General features: G+C 27.5%; 1 protein-coding gene across 1 annotated transcript in view; it reads right to left on the bottom strand.

Moving 5' to 3' along the window:
• The window catches only part of LOC112603717 (rho guanine nucleotide exchange factor 17), a 62,672-nt gene that overhangs the window by 10,146 nt on the left and 36,312 nt on the right, over window positions 1-16,214 (bottom strand). The window lies entirely within an intron of this gene.

Below are 16,214 nucleotides of genomic sequence, written 5' to 3'. Positions count from 1 at the left end.
TATTGCAACACAGTAATATATTACTAATCTATTAAGAGGATGTCAGCGTAATGTTTGTTTTCTCTCTCTAGCTCACTCGACACATAAACAAAATATATATTTTACGCAAAATCATCTATTATTTTATTTCTTAATAATAGAATAAAATCGCCCATTACAATAATTATAGAGAATAATATTTTTGTGAGCACAATATGACGATTTATCTAAATATTGTTTCAAAAAAATTTAGTCTATTTAAATTTTCAAACTTTTTATTTTTAAAATTGATTATAAGTTCAAAAAATAATAAAATACGAAATCAATTTATCAAACCCTTAAAAATATTATCATCTTTAACTTTTTCAATAGGTGATTTTAATCCAAGATTATTCAAAAATAAAATACTAAATAATTTTGAATGAATTCTTTTTGTCTATGTTCCGCGCAGTCAAAGAAAGAAAAAAAACAGTGCACTAAAATCCGTTTAGTAATTATAGTTTTTAAACTAATCAATTATGAAAGAATTTACTGGTAAAAATGTTATTGAGTTTTCACAATGTACTGAAATCCTTTAAATAATTATAATTTTTAAACTAATCAATTATGAAAGGATTTACAGGTAAAAATTTTATCTTGTCTTTTGAGTCAAAAGAAAAAAATTTTAAATCCATTTCATAATAATTGAATAAAACGAATAAAAACAGCTAAATACTTGGTTTCATTTAGGCAACACGCCCAGTCTAAGAAAAATTGTAGGCTTCAAATTTTCATCAAATATTTGTACTAATTATTATTTTCTAGACAAGATATTATATATTTTTCAAATATTTTGGATGTTATTAAACTATTTATAGATATTTAACTTTTTCAGTCAAAAAACTTGAAAATTGATTGTAAAGTTTATCATAGAATGTTATTCTTTTAGTAGTCAACTATTGAAAATAAATAGGTAAACATAGAATATTATACTTATATAATATATTATTGTACAAATATATCAATATTATAAAATTAATTCAAAATGATCGTTTAATTAAAAAGAAAAATATTCTCAGCAAAAGTTTTATATTTTGTAAAAATAAATTCGCATCCGTATCGATTAAATTATTTGATTAAATACTTATCGTGGTTAATTATTTTTCACAGACATACGTAACATGATAGTTTAAAATAGTTAATGTAATATCGGCTACCTACATGGATGTTAAATTTCAATATAACAAATACAGGTCAAGTTCAACGTCAGGACTATTATAAACCATTAATGTCTGCCAAAGGAGATAAATCAAGATTTAGCCAGTTAAAGTTTAGAGCCCTTAAAAAAGTAGACGACGTTCCAATATGACCCTTCAATAATTATAAAACTGTCAAACACATCGTCAAAAATATAATTTCTACAAGTGTGAAAATGTCTATAACACATAACAATAATTTGCAAACAATTATTTGTGTCAATGAATTTAATATCTCATCTTAGACAATCGTTAATTACCATGTTGATCAAGGTCCAGACGATCTAATGATATATTGAGATAAAAAAATAGGAAAGGATTGTGCCAAATAAATATATTTTTAAATGTAAATGGTTGTTATAAAATGGATATGAATATTTTTTTACATGGAACGTTTTACAATTTTTTTTTTCATACAAAACGATAAAATCAACGCAGAATTAATGAATGAACAGTGTACAGTGTACAGTCTAAATATTTTTAAAATCCTTATTTATCAAAATCGTAATAATTTGTTTAAAATTTTAAGTTAAGTTAATAAGACTGTTCAAAATTTAGACCATTGTTGATTTATTATCAATCAACATATTATATAGTTAATAGACCTGATTTTTCAATCAATAATCATCGCAAAATTTGCGCTCTGAGCTGTTATTATCACATATTATGTAAGTGATCGAAATATTTATAATAAAAATCGTGCAGCGTTGCCAAAATATTGATACTCCAACAATGCATTTTATTTTTACGCTGTAACAACGACTAGTATGGAAATCTTTCAATACATAATGTTATGTAATGTATAAACACAATGAGAGTCAATAATAGCACCAGCTGGCTATATAAGATGTATAGATATCCTATACACAATGTATTGAATTTGCGCGTAAGACTTGTCTCGGATTTATGAAACAAAATACTATTATTATTTATTATTCGTTGAGATTTAAAAAAATAACTACCTTGGTACATTCGATTTAATTAGTTTCACATGTATATTAAATAACAAGTTATAACATATCAAGAAGCCTGTACAATATTCTACAAGTTGCACTATTTCCACAATTAACTAGATACGAGTTTCGTTGAACGACATGGAGATAATACTCCTAGCTACAATATATTATAGCCAGTGTAGTGCTGCGTTTCCCAAATTTTTTCTCTGCTGGACCCCTTAGAGATAGTGAAAATGATTGCGGACCTCCTTAATAAAAATAAAAAATAAAAAACGATAATAAATAATGTAATATAGTATTTTCAATTTACGTTCGCGGACCCCCTCCGGTACACGTGCGGACCCCCAGGGGTCCGCGGACTTAAGTTTTGGAGGTGTAGTGAATTAATGATGGATGTGATGTTGGGTAATCTTTGGAATCCAGATTTTTATACAACATTAAACATATACTTTAATTAAACATTCGTATTAAGAAATAAACAGATCCGATACCGTGCCGAGAAAAAATCGTTAGGAAATAGGAATACAACGCAATGCTTAAATATAAAAAAAAATTTAAAAAAAAATGATGTGATTTAAATGAAAAAAGACACTATGGTTGTGGTTTTATTATGAATGTGTATGCATGTATGTGTATAGTGCATGCAAGTTTGTATGGAGTATCTGAGAAGAAACCCAGACCCATACGCTGCGTTAAACAAAATCTAACCGCGATATACACGTGAAATTAACATTTTTGTAAATAATACCGTGATGTTATTTTGTGCTGTTATGCGCTATATAAATTGTGATGAAATTAATATACAGGGTGATCATTTAACCTACGATGCGCTATTATTTTCTCAGTAAATGTTTTATCTTATTTTAATGACAAAAAAAATCATATTTTTGTACGGTTCACAGTATTTATAACACAAAAATATTTTGGCAATGACATATAATACTTATCTATATTGTTCATTATAGAATTTTCAGTAAACAACATCAAATAATTCCATCTTTCATACACTTAGCGGAATAATTCAATAGACATTTTAATGTTAAAATGTCTCATGGTGATTGATAATTTGATTTTATGTATGTATAATAGCGTTTAAAACGGTATGCGGACTAGAGTTGCACAATGTATTACACGTTTGCAGTATATCTTCTATATCACAATTCCTTTTATCTAAACTTTAAGTAAAAAACAACTATAATGTATCTATTTCAATTTTATTTTTACAAGCCGACATTAACATAGATAATATATTATTTTGCTCTGTACAACAGAGAATTATTAAAATGTGTATTTTTTTTATTTTTTTTTTATATATATATAAAAATGTTGTCACAACTTTAAGTAATTTTTCAACCCACATTTTTTTTCGAAATCAAAAGATACATAAAGATCCACGAAGTTATAAATCATATACCCTGTACAATACGCATCATGCAAAATAATTATGATGCGATATTATTAAAATAATAGAAAATGCTGCAAAAACAACGGGTTTGCCTCGGACGCCATTCCGTCACGGACTCGCATTAAGCGCACGTATCATATTATTTAGCCCAATGATCGGGTTATTAATAATAGTACCTAATACGCAATGACAGGCGCCTAAAAATATAAACGGTGCAAAAATATCGGATTACAGTGTGTTTCCGTCGGGCATGTTCTTACGGGATTTTAATTCAATTTTTTTTTTTTTTTTTTTAATTACGCGGCGTTCTCTCGGACTCTGCGTATAGGTTTCGCGTTGTATGAAATATGTATATATTATCTACCTACCTACGTGTAATGTGCGCGCGATGACGCCGTCAATCCGCATATTATATTAATATCGGAATATTCACCTCGGGAGACTTGAGCCAAGTTCAGATTAAAATTCCAAGCGAAAGACGAAATTTTCATTAATAAACGCCGTTGTCGAATATTATATATATATAATATATATATGTGTGTGTGTGTGTGTGTGCGTGTGTGTGACGTGTACTGTGTAGAGTTGAATTGGTCTCTGTGCCTTCTCGGGATTTTCTTTTCTCATTTGCCGTGTACAATCATATAAATCGTAGAAGTTAAATTAAATTGAAAATAAAAATTGTTCACAATTCAGTTTTATTAATTACTATGTATCATAAATCTATAAAACCCACATACGTGGCGTTTGAATAAATTACTGATAATAATTAACTTTCTTGCAAAGAATTCATGAAAAAACAATGGTCTTATAATAAATAATATAAAAATCATCAATATAAATTTTTAAAGAGAAGGGCTGTCTTGAGCCTCTATTTTATTTTTATTTGTTTTGTGGGGGGGGGGAGATTCCATGTAGGTTCTCTAGAAGGCTATATAAACACTATTTATTTTACCGTAGTTTTTTTTTTTTACTTTTGACTTTTGACTTTTATATGTAATGGTGGACTAACCAGGGCGATGATGTAAAAATCTCCATAAATTAAGACCGACATTTTATGTGATGTATAGTAATAATTAAATAATAGAGGCTGGTTATGCCAGTTTCTCTTAGCCAAATAGCCTCTACCTATCTGATTGAAAGTAAATTTTTATGAAGATTTTTGTCAACGATCAATCACTTTTATTAAAATGACTTTGTAAGCTAATTTATTTACAGTATTCCCATGTATTAATCTTAAGTAGTGTATCGCAACATTTGAGAATAAATAAATATAATTATTTATGATATTATTTACGTAGTTGGTATATCAATCCATATATCTTATTATTTAATATTTACCAAATAATTACTTTAAAACGGTGATGAAAATATAATATACCTATTATTAAAACATGAATTTATTTGTAATATATCACGCGCATTGGCAAGAAATATTATAACGCAAAATTGGGCCACCGCATTTTCCGTCGATGAGTACTACCAAATACCAATGACATTTGCCGACGTCGTCAACGGTCATATCGGCCAATTTTCCAAAATAAACATGTCCGACAAAATTTAATCGTCCATTAAACAATTTAAAACATATATTTATTAGAGGTATCTGTTTAACGTTTAACACGCTAAATTTATTTTCAGTCAATTTTGACAAATATGTATACGTTTATTACCTTAATACAACATTGTTACCATAGTGATTTTTTTTTTGATTTTTTTATATTCTTTTAAGGTTTCCAATAATTTTAGTTAATTATACTTCACAACAAATTATTACTATTCTATCAATTTAGTTATACCTATAGGTGATCATAAAAAATTCGATAATAACATGGTGCATAATACTTAACCGCTTCATCTAAATTTTAAATACATATTTATAAATAAAAATGTATTCATTATAATACATAATATGTTATATATACGTGTCTTATGAAATATTATACTTTTTTATCATTATTTTCTCCGCCAATTTCAGAATATCTCTGCCCCTGTTGAATCTCTGATAAAGAGGGTTGAATAAAGCGAAACGTTAAAGTAATTGTGATAATGTGTAGAAGGTAGGCACAGACTATGAGTGTACAACATATTTCACTGAAATGCTCGACTGGCTGTTGTGAGAATGGTAAAATATTGTTTCCTTGCAAATAGCGAGTACCTCCGCAGTGACAACGTGAAGGCAGATTTTTGAGGGGTTCAAGGCATTGGGTCGATGGTTACTGGTGTAATTTTATGGAGTACTACTGCAGGTAGCAGTGTAAGGCGAAATAGTAGAATGTAGACGAATACCCGAATAGGTAAGTTTTATATTAAATAATAATAATAATAGATATTCAAATTTAAAATAATCAAAATTAAACATCAATATTCAATGATAATTTATAAATATTCAAACCGCATGAACCATAAACTATACCAGTTTTTTTTTTTTTATCTCGTGTCAGGATAAGATAATACGATATCAGCTAGAGTGAGAGTAGGTATGATCATTATGATAGGTAATCAAACAGGTGTATCTATAACTATAACCATGGGTAAATTAACCAAATATATTATTTTTAGAATTGAGTGGTGGGTGGGTGGACTGAATTCCAACAGAACACATGAAGTAAAATATCTCGCGCCGCCACTGGTATAGAGTCAACAGGTATTAGTGTGTCACGGGAAAGCAAATAAGTTTATATATATAAAATACTTAAAAATTTTTGGGACGACTTCACAGATTCCATAAGATAGTTTGTGAATGATAATATAACATTTTTCATTGTTCTTTGACAACATAATACATTGCAAGTGCAACAATATTATTCAAATACACAATACTGCAGTATGGTTTATTAAATTTATTGTATTGATGGCATAATAGTTTTTTTAGAAACGACAAAAACCAATTCAAGTCTAGTTCATGTACATATTTAAAAAAATAAAAATATCAATCATCAATCAGGTTTCTAAGCCTCGCCCTCTTGGTTGGTTAAAATCAGTGTACGAACAAAATAATTGTCACTTTTTTATAGTTTCAAAATAATGCGTGTCGCCAACGCTATGCACATAGCTTTGTTTAATTAATATACATTTAAATGTTACAAATGATTTTGTTTTTTTTTTAATTTCAGAATTATCTAATTGCTAATTTTAGCACTTCCAGAATTGTTCAACAGTCATCGTTTAGAAAGTTTAAAATAAGGTATACATACATACAAAACAACAACACGATGAATGACCACGTGTTATTTTTAAACAAATTATAAAAATCCGTTCTGCTTGAATTGTACGAAAATTTCGTTCACGCGGCAAGCTACCCCACGTGATTCTTAAAAATAAACATTTGATATTTGCGAATTCCGGGTTTGAGTCATAGAAAATCATAATAGTATACAATATAATAAATATAACTATATAAAGCAACGCCATTATTAGCACTCATGTATGATAAACCGATCGGTATTTTCCGGTTCAAAACTGCGCCTTTCGTTTATTATTTACGCATTTCCACTACTATTATCGTTATTACGCGAAATGGAAACCGAATGGAACACTGTTATACTTGTAATATAATCGAAAATACAATTTCGCGCACACATATTATATACACGTCACGGCCAACGCATCACAGGCACATAACACGCGCACACGCGAGAGCAAGTACATATTTTTAGAAACGTTTGATTTATAAACTGCTACGAACAAAAAAGAAAAAAAAATTATAATAAAAAACGAGAGAAAATAAACCGGCGGACTCCATTGACGACGATAGTGCGATGATGTATTATAAAGAGACGCGAAGAGCACAATAATACATTTTGCTATATAACTGCCACATAGGGACGTCTGTATACGTCATCAGAAATGTGCACCTATTTTACACTTGGTGTGTGTCTGAAAAATCGACCTCAGAGAAGATCTGTTGTTGGATGTCTGACAAAATCGAGTCGCATACGAACGAATTAATTACTATATGGTGTGTGTATGTGCGCGTAATATGCGCGTGCATATTATGTATGTTTCATACATTTGAATATTTTGCACGATACAATACGGAATAGGACCTACCTATAATAAAATAATGTTATGTATTATTAAAATAACAATACATGAAATATAGTTAAATATTCGAGTCAGTGGACATGTGATTATGTACAAATTATATTGTGCAAATAATAATAATATAGGTAATTTTATGAAATTTCAATACATTTGCAATATTTTTTTATAGAACGCTTGACATGATCCGATTGTGGTTCAAGTTGAACAACGACATTTTTTTTTTTTTTTTGAGGACCTGTTTAACATTTTCATTTTCATTCAATTAATTTATTATTTTATATGAATTTCTGGTGCTACGAAACCAACATGGCAATATCCGCCGTGCCACGCCAAAATAATATATTACTACAGTTTTTATTTTTATTATACATAAAAACAAATAAAAAGGTCTCGCTGACAGCAATGTGTCATATAATATTAATATTATATAACTATGTAAAACAAAAAAAAAAAAACAATATCGTTTCGATAATCCGACAAAGGCAGATGTTTCACATTTACTGACATTGTACAACGTTTCAAAAACAATAGACACCCCCGTGGGAGTTTCGTCTTATTCGATGGTTGTAGGTATCAACATATAAAGTACTGATCGTGCTTCCCTGAAATGTGTGCAACAGACACACAATTTGTTTCACAAATCACCATGTTTATTTAATACGATCTATTGTAAAACATATAATATTGTGTAATTACCAAGTATACCTGTGGGCTGTGTACGATTAAACAAAGATCAAAATTATTTGCAAATGCGAATAACATTCAAACGTACAGATATTGTTAACTAATGTGCGTATGAACATTGAGCTATGATTCCGTTTTATATTATTGTTAAACTTGTATAATTGTACTAGAACCATTAGATACATATTATTAAAAACAAAAATAAATAAATATTATTATTTTTATACTTAACTAAAAAATATATAATAATAAATATATACACATAGGTATAAATATATATATATATATATATATATATATATATATATATAATTTTATGTTTCTTTAATAGATATTAGATAATAAATGATAAATTATTGACAGATATATCATAGGTATCCTACTACCTACATAGTATTTTTGTTTATACATATAAAAAATAATTCAAAATTTTACAACAAATTTTGTCTACAATATTATTATTTTTCTAAAAGTGTTATTCACTGACTAAGAAAAAAATTAAAAACATTAACTGAACAGCTACCAAACAATCTAAATAATAATTATTAAATAGGCGCATTACGACATCTCAAAGAATGGCAATTAAGTGAATTATTGTTATTTTTTTAATATTTTTAGTTAATCCTGTTTTGTATTATCTACCTTGACCTCGTTAAGGTTTTTGTTGTCATCCGTAAGATATTTAAGGTTTCGTTTCATTTATTTTGTTTTTAACTCGATCGCAAAACATTCGTTTATAAGTCACGGACATTATAATATTCTGACGAACTCGTGGGTTATTCACTCTCCATACTATACTACAATAGTTCATGCCAGAAAATTAGACTGAATCATCCGAAAAATATTTGGCACCACTATGCCACAAGGAAATGTGCGTTCAAATATCGTTTTGTTGGCACAAAATTGATACCATACATTGACAAAAAAACCACAAAAATAATGTTTATTTATCATTACATAATATAACTGATAAGTGATTATGTTTACTGTAATGATAATTACATTGTATATAACATGAAAAATATTGTACAATATTTTCAATGTAAAACTTCTATTTGTTTTTGGTTCAAATATTTCATTATTTCAAACAGTTATCTATCCACAATCACATTTAGCGTATGCAACGGTTTTGCCATATATCGTGTCACACCAATAGTCCTCAAAAGTTTTTATTCCTTTTTATCGTCCCCAGTACAAAATATTTTGGCTTAACACAATTGATTCGTGCATGCGTACGCGTCTCATAAATAATTTAAAAAAAAAAAAACAATTCAACATATAAACATTTTTTAATAGCTGAATTTAATAGTAAACATACTAAACATGAAAATGATTAACAACCTATTCATCACATAAATTTTAAATAAGTGTAAGTAAATATTTTGATACCTAGCAGTAGTTTTTTTTAAACTTTAACTATTATTAATGCTAGTTAAAAACTAAATTCTATAATGTTTTAAAATTTAAAACTACCATAGTTTATAACTTATAATTCATTCCTTATTGTTGTTTTCTAGACAATTCTAAATAAGGTATATTACACGTAAGTTTGATATTTGTCGAATTCACAAATCACGAATCGCAAATACTTTAAGTTCTTACCAGTTTAGCAATATATAGGTATTAAAATAATAATATCTACAATTGGCATAGTTATAGAAACTTGGTATCTAGAGAATAATGTTGATATTCTATAAATTATAATTACATTGTACAGATATCAATAGAATCATCACATAAGATACGCCATATATGCACAAAATAGTGATAAGCAAATCATTATTTTAAAGAAAATTTAATTCCACATGAAAAAAAAAAATTTAATAAACCTATTTAGTAACAAATTATTTTATGATATACAAACCTATAGATACTAAAATAATTATAGCTTGTTTATATAATATTTGCTGCTTCTTTAAACAATATTTAGGAACAAAACCTGAAAATTGTATTACTTAAAAATCATAACATATTTTATTTTAAATAAATCTACCTGTTTATTATTTAAAATAAGCATATTTCAATATAAGTAATTCATATGGATATAAAATAATGTGATATGATATATAAATTTAAATATTTGTTAAGGTTTCATCAGTTTTTAGATTAACCTTAAATCTATATAATAAACATATAGAACAATTTTATACACTACACGTCTACACATATTAAAGCCATAAAGTTTACCTGAAATACAGAGAAATGAGTCTAAAACGTTTTCATGTAAATCATAACTTTAAATTCAAGGAAAACTCAGTAGATTTATTTTAACATCATAGAAGTGCTTTTAATTTTAGGAAATCACTTAACAACGGTACCGTTCATTAGAGAACAGTTTAACGATTCCTCATATACTCTATGATATGTTTTCATTACCTTATATCCTTATACTATTATTACGTATTATGATATAATCCAAATTTTTAGTATTTATGTATACATATTATTAGTAAATTGACTATCTACTTTGACTTAGTAAGCTTATATGATAATTCAAAAAATATAGGGTACATTATTATTTAAGTTTAATCAAATCAAAGATGATCAAAGTACGATATAAGTTTAAAATTAAAAATGGTAGTGGTTCTTATGAATATCACGTTATTTATCAAATGATTTATAATACATATATCATTGAAGTATAATTATATTAAATGTAAAATAGATGTTTACATATTCTGAATATTTTAAAGAAGATTTTAAGAACTAACACAAATTTACAGTAAAAATAATTTTAAAGAAAAAATATTAACCTTGTTATAAAAAAATAAATATGTTTAAAGGATAAGTGAAAATTACTAAACATACAGCAAAGCTGACATTTTTATGATATTTTCTGTAGCATAAAAATTATATACATATACATAAACCAATAGATAATTACTTTGTTTTTTAGAATTAATTTAAATTATGGAACCTGTGAAAATAAATATTATAATTTTTAATTATGATAAGTATTATATTTAATCACGTTGGAAAATGTTACTTGAACGTGTTAATTTTAATATTAGATCTATAGTTTAAAATAGCAATTCACAAAGACATTTATTTATGAAAAAAAATTAATTTTTTTTTAAATAGAATGTTTTTAAATAAAAAATCAATATTAACTAATTAACACACCAAAGCAGTACTAAAGATTCCATCTTATATAACATGCGTGCATACTGCATATATTATACTGTTTATTGTAATATATCAATATAGGTTGTGTAACAATATATAATTACAATATGTTTGAAAGTTTACACTACAGAAGAGTATTTATTACTAGTTATGTATAAAATTACTTAATTGTAACATGCTATTGTTTAATCGAATTATGCCTAAAAGTTGTTTTGTAAAATTTTAAACAAATTTTAAAGTTTTATTTTCTTAAATTCTTAAAAATATTTTTAAAATTATATTACATAATTTTAAAGCATTTAATAAAAATTCATAGCATGTGAAAATTACGCACTACACAAACATACAATAATTGAATAATAATTCAATTAAAAATAAAAATTGCGCAAGCAATAAAAGGTGATTTGAATTAACTTGTTTTAAGACAGCCATCTATCACCATTCAAGTTATTGTAAATTAGGAAAGTCTATTTCCGCAAGTTAATTAATGATTACGATTATTATTAAGCCATTATACATGTTTATGCAATAAGATAAATCAAGGTGTATAAAATAAGTCTATGTATAAGATAAGTTTTTTTTATAAATTAGCTACTCATGAAATCGTTTTCACTATCATTCATAAATTATAGTTAAAAAATGTAATAAAACGATAACGAGAAATATTCAAAATATTTTTAAATTAAAAATACAACTGTACATATTATCATGTGTGAGTAAAAAGAAGAACGACAAGATTTTTGTTGGAACCGATTACCAGCATGTTATAATTATTAATAGATTATAAATATTAAATTATTTAATGATTTTCATTTAATTCATAAACAAATATATATATATATATATATATATATAGTAATTCACAGATAATCATATCAAAATATTATCTGTACAAATTACCTAATCACTGTAAACTGAATGAGATAAGAAAATGTATTTAAATTAATAACATTGATAAAATATATTAAACTAATATTCTAAATCAATTGCGCTTAATATCTTGTAAACGACTACATATAATATGCATAGATACTTTTAATAGAACTGGTTAATACATTTAAAATAAACCTCAACCGAAAGAAAAGTATAAAATATAATCAATGGAAATAAACGGTACTGAGAAATTATGAAAAAATAGATGTAATACATACTTATAGCATACGTTTTATAGTAATAAAATATTGTAGTTAAGGTGGACATTTTATTTCTGTAAAATGTAAATCCATATTTTTAGGTACCGCCGAAAAACGTTTGAAATAAGCCATAAAATATATAAAGTAAATTATATTGTTATTTACCTACACAGAATTGAAATTTTAATCAATAAAGGAGATTCTATTAAACATACTATACAGATACAAAAAGTATTTGACTTTCGTTATACACCAGTTACCTTCAATTACCTGTGAATTTAAAATTTAAAAAAAAATAATAATTAATTGACTATCCTTAAAAAGGATCAAATAATTCAAAAAAATATTGCAGGAATACACACATCGATTTGCCGTTGTACAATTTGGTTAACTTTAAATCAGTAATTACCCTACGTATCAATATAATATTATGCAGCTTAAGGCTTAACAGCGAGTGTGACTGTGACAGACTGGTCAGCATAAGTACCCTCGTCAAACCCAAAATTAGATCAACAGATCTCGACGCCAGAGAAAAAATATTTTGAGGATTAAGTATATGTTACATAATATATCATAGTAAACTTTTTATAAAAACACCTGTTTTTATTTAAATTGTAAACATTTTCAAACATGATGTGAACGACAACACTATTTAAACGAATTTCTCCGTGTATATTATGAAACAATAAACTTCCGCCTTATCAATTTAGTTCTAGAACCTAACATTTATCAATAAATTTATATTAAATTCATAGAATTTTAGATGCTATCGCCACATCGCTCGAAAACAAAGTTTACGTCGTACCACTGTGACTTTCTAGACATATGCCAGGCTTTTGACAGAGTATGGCGTGAAGGCCTTCTATTCAGATCCCGTACACTTTTATCTTTCCTTTCTTAATTTAAATTAAACTATAATGTAGGGACCGTAACTTCCTAATAAATTAAAGGTCATTGACCTCAGATTTAGTTATTATTAATGCTGGATAACCTCAATAAGAGGGTATTATTTCGCCTATAGGTATACTGTTCAGCATTTATGTTTCTGATCAGTCCAAAACACAAAATACTCATTTTACCGACTATATCAATGACAAAATCATCTTATTAATATATAGTAACAGATTGATGACCTGAAATAATTTTCGATCGTTTTTAAATCTGCTTTATGAATTGAACACAGATTGGTGTATCAAATTGAACCATAATAAATCCATTCGTACGACAATCACTCTAATTTATGGACTAAACATTACAGTTAAAAAAAATACCTATTCTTCTTCTTTGATTGTGTTAAATATTTAGGTCTTAACCTTAATAATAGATTACAATCTGACATAATATTATATGAAATCAAAAAATGAATTCGTAATGTTCACTTTCGTAAAATGTGAACTAAAATCCATACTGTCAAAGAGCAAACTAACATTAACTTTTTATTTATTAGACTTACCTATAAAGCCTATATGAGCACTCGGAATACAAACATGGATATCGGCTGAAATTCAAATACCTATTCTCAAATATTACGTTGAAATCCTTCATCGTTGACTCAAAAGAAAGAGGGCGTGCCGTTATCTTTTGATTTTATATTAATTTCAAACTAAGTGTCAATAATGAATGGCTTCATAGCCACGTACCCACGTACTCTAATTTGTATATTCCTCCGCCTTCTATAAAATGTATACTTATTGTGCATATACGTAGATTTTATGTATTCTTATATAGCGAAAATATAATTTATTATAAACCAATACGCCGCGTCACGCTACACTAGGTCTTATTGTCCAAAATTAAGATCAAATGTCCAATGTACATATGTAAAAACCATATTGTTTCTTATAATATATAGTCATAAACAGTATAGAAATTACAGATCAAGTCAAAATAATCATTTAAATAGCTTTTTGATTTGTGCAAAATATATATAGTTAAATAATTATGCTCAAGGAAGGGACGCTATTCCCTGGCAATAACATCAGATCAAAATAAGAGTTATTATTTCATAATAAAACATTGGGAGATCTGAGTACATCGCGTAATAAGCAAATAATCAGTTAATTCTTAAAATGTAGTTAAAATACGTGCTAGCGTATTACTAACCAAATAGTTCATATAATATTCAAATAATAATTTAATAAAAATAAATTCCGTCGCCACTGCGCGTTATTAAATTTTTCGCTCGTCCGTATGTTGCAGCAGGCAGCTACGGCGCACGCGACGGATTGATTGCGTGGTCCGATTAAAATTTCAAATTTATTTATACTACCGCCAGCTGCTGCGGTTTACGCGTTCGTTCGTTTCCTACGCCACGCAAAGGGGCAAGGTCGGCCATGTAAAAGCAATAATATCGCAAGAGATGACTTGCGACTCCGGCGGCGAAGCTGTCTAGAAATAGACGGTCGCGGCGTGGCGCTCAGACTTAGGCCCCGGCGGCGTCGGTGGTCAGGCGCCACGCGATTGCGATTATATATTAATAATATTATTATTATTGCGACGATGACGATGAAAATAATATTCATAAGGACAAACAATGATGACATTATGGCGGTCAAGTGTCTGTTTTCTGATTTTTCACATGAATACCAGAAAACTGTTTGAACTGTGATCGATTTTTCGTAGCCTTTTTTTTAAGCACGCTGTTATTTTTTTTTTTTTTAGTTGATATTTTGTCGCCTGAGGACAATAAATAAGAAACAATAACAGAACAAATCATACAACACAAAATGAAATGGTCGTCACGATTACTACGTTATTACATGTGTCACTAAACTATTATCGCTGTGTAGCGGAAATAACAAACTGAACTCCCGAAAACAACAACAACTACATATATTTTGAGACATATGTAGTGTAGCATCTGCTACGGGCATGGTGAGTGTTGCAATCATCAATAGTTTTTTTTTTTTTTTTAATTAATCGAACAATACATACTTTAACAGTAAAAACACAGCGATAAATCCTATGCTCTGCTAAATTATTATTTATAAATAATTATCAATAAATAAAAGTTCATTATCACGTTTTTGTTGAATATTAGGTAAGTAGGTACATGAGTACATTATTATACGTTTTATATTATGTTATACGCAACATAGGTAAATATCACGATTTTAAGCTTGTGTCGAATTGAATTTATTTCAAATTTTTATCTAAATATTATAAACTAGTGTGATTTATTCATTATAGCTTAAATTAACAAGTGACTCTAACTCATTTTGTCACCAATTAGGGTAAAAACGACATCGTTGTTGTTAATGCACAACCCACCCACGCCCTCTTCTGAACGACTGTGCCTCTTAAAATTAATAATACATTTTTAATAAGTGTATTTAATAATAATATTTATATTTATAACATCATAACAGCGAATAAAAGAACGAAAAATAATTGCATAATTAGTAAACATCAGTTTGAAAATCGAAAAAAAAATCTGAGATATTTTATACAACTCCGAGTATTTAATACATGCTGCCATCCATTATCTCGTTCATAATATAATATAGGTAGTATAGGTACCATGTCCGCCACATGTCATAATATACACGGAGTTCGTGTTGTAGATTATAATTTTTGTTTTAATTCCCTGGATACATTTAGGTCACGCGTGTACATAATATAGATATTTTTATATGTAGTTACGTAGTGTATA

Source organism: Melanaphis sacchari, unplaced genomic scaffold, assembly GCF_002803265.2.
Source record: "Melanaphis sacchari strain LSU unplaced genomic scaffold, SCAv2.0 Contig10_pilon_pilon, whole genome shotgun sequence".
Classification (NCBI taxonomy): domain Eukaryota; kingdom Metazoa; phylum Arthropoda; class Insecta; order Hemiptera; family Aphididae; genus Melanaphis; species Melanaphis sacchari.
The sequence above is the reverse complement of the archived record's forward strand: the minus strand, read 5'-3'. Positions and strand labels throughout refer to the sequence as shown.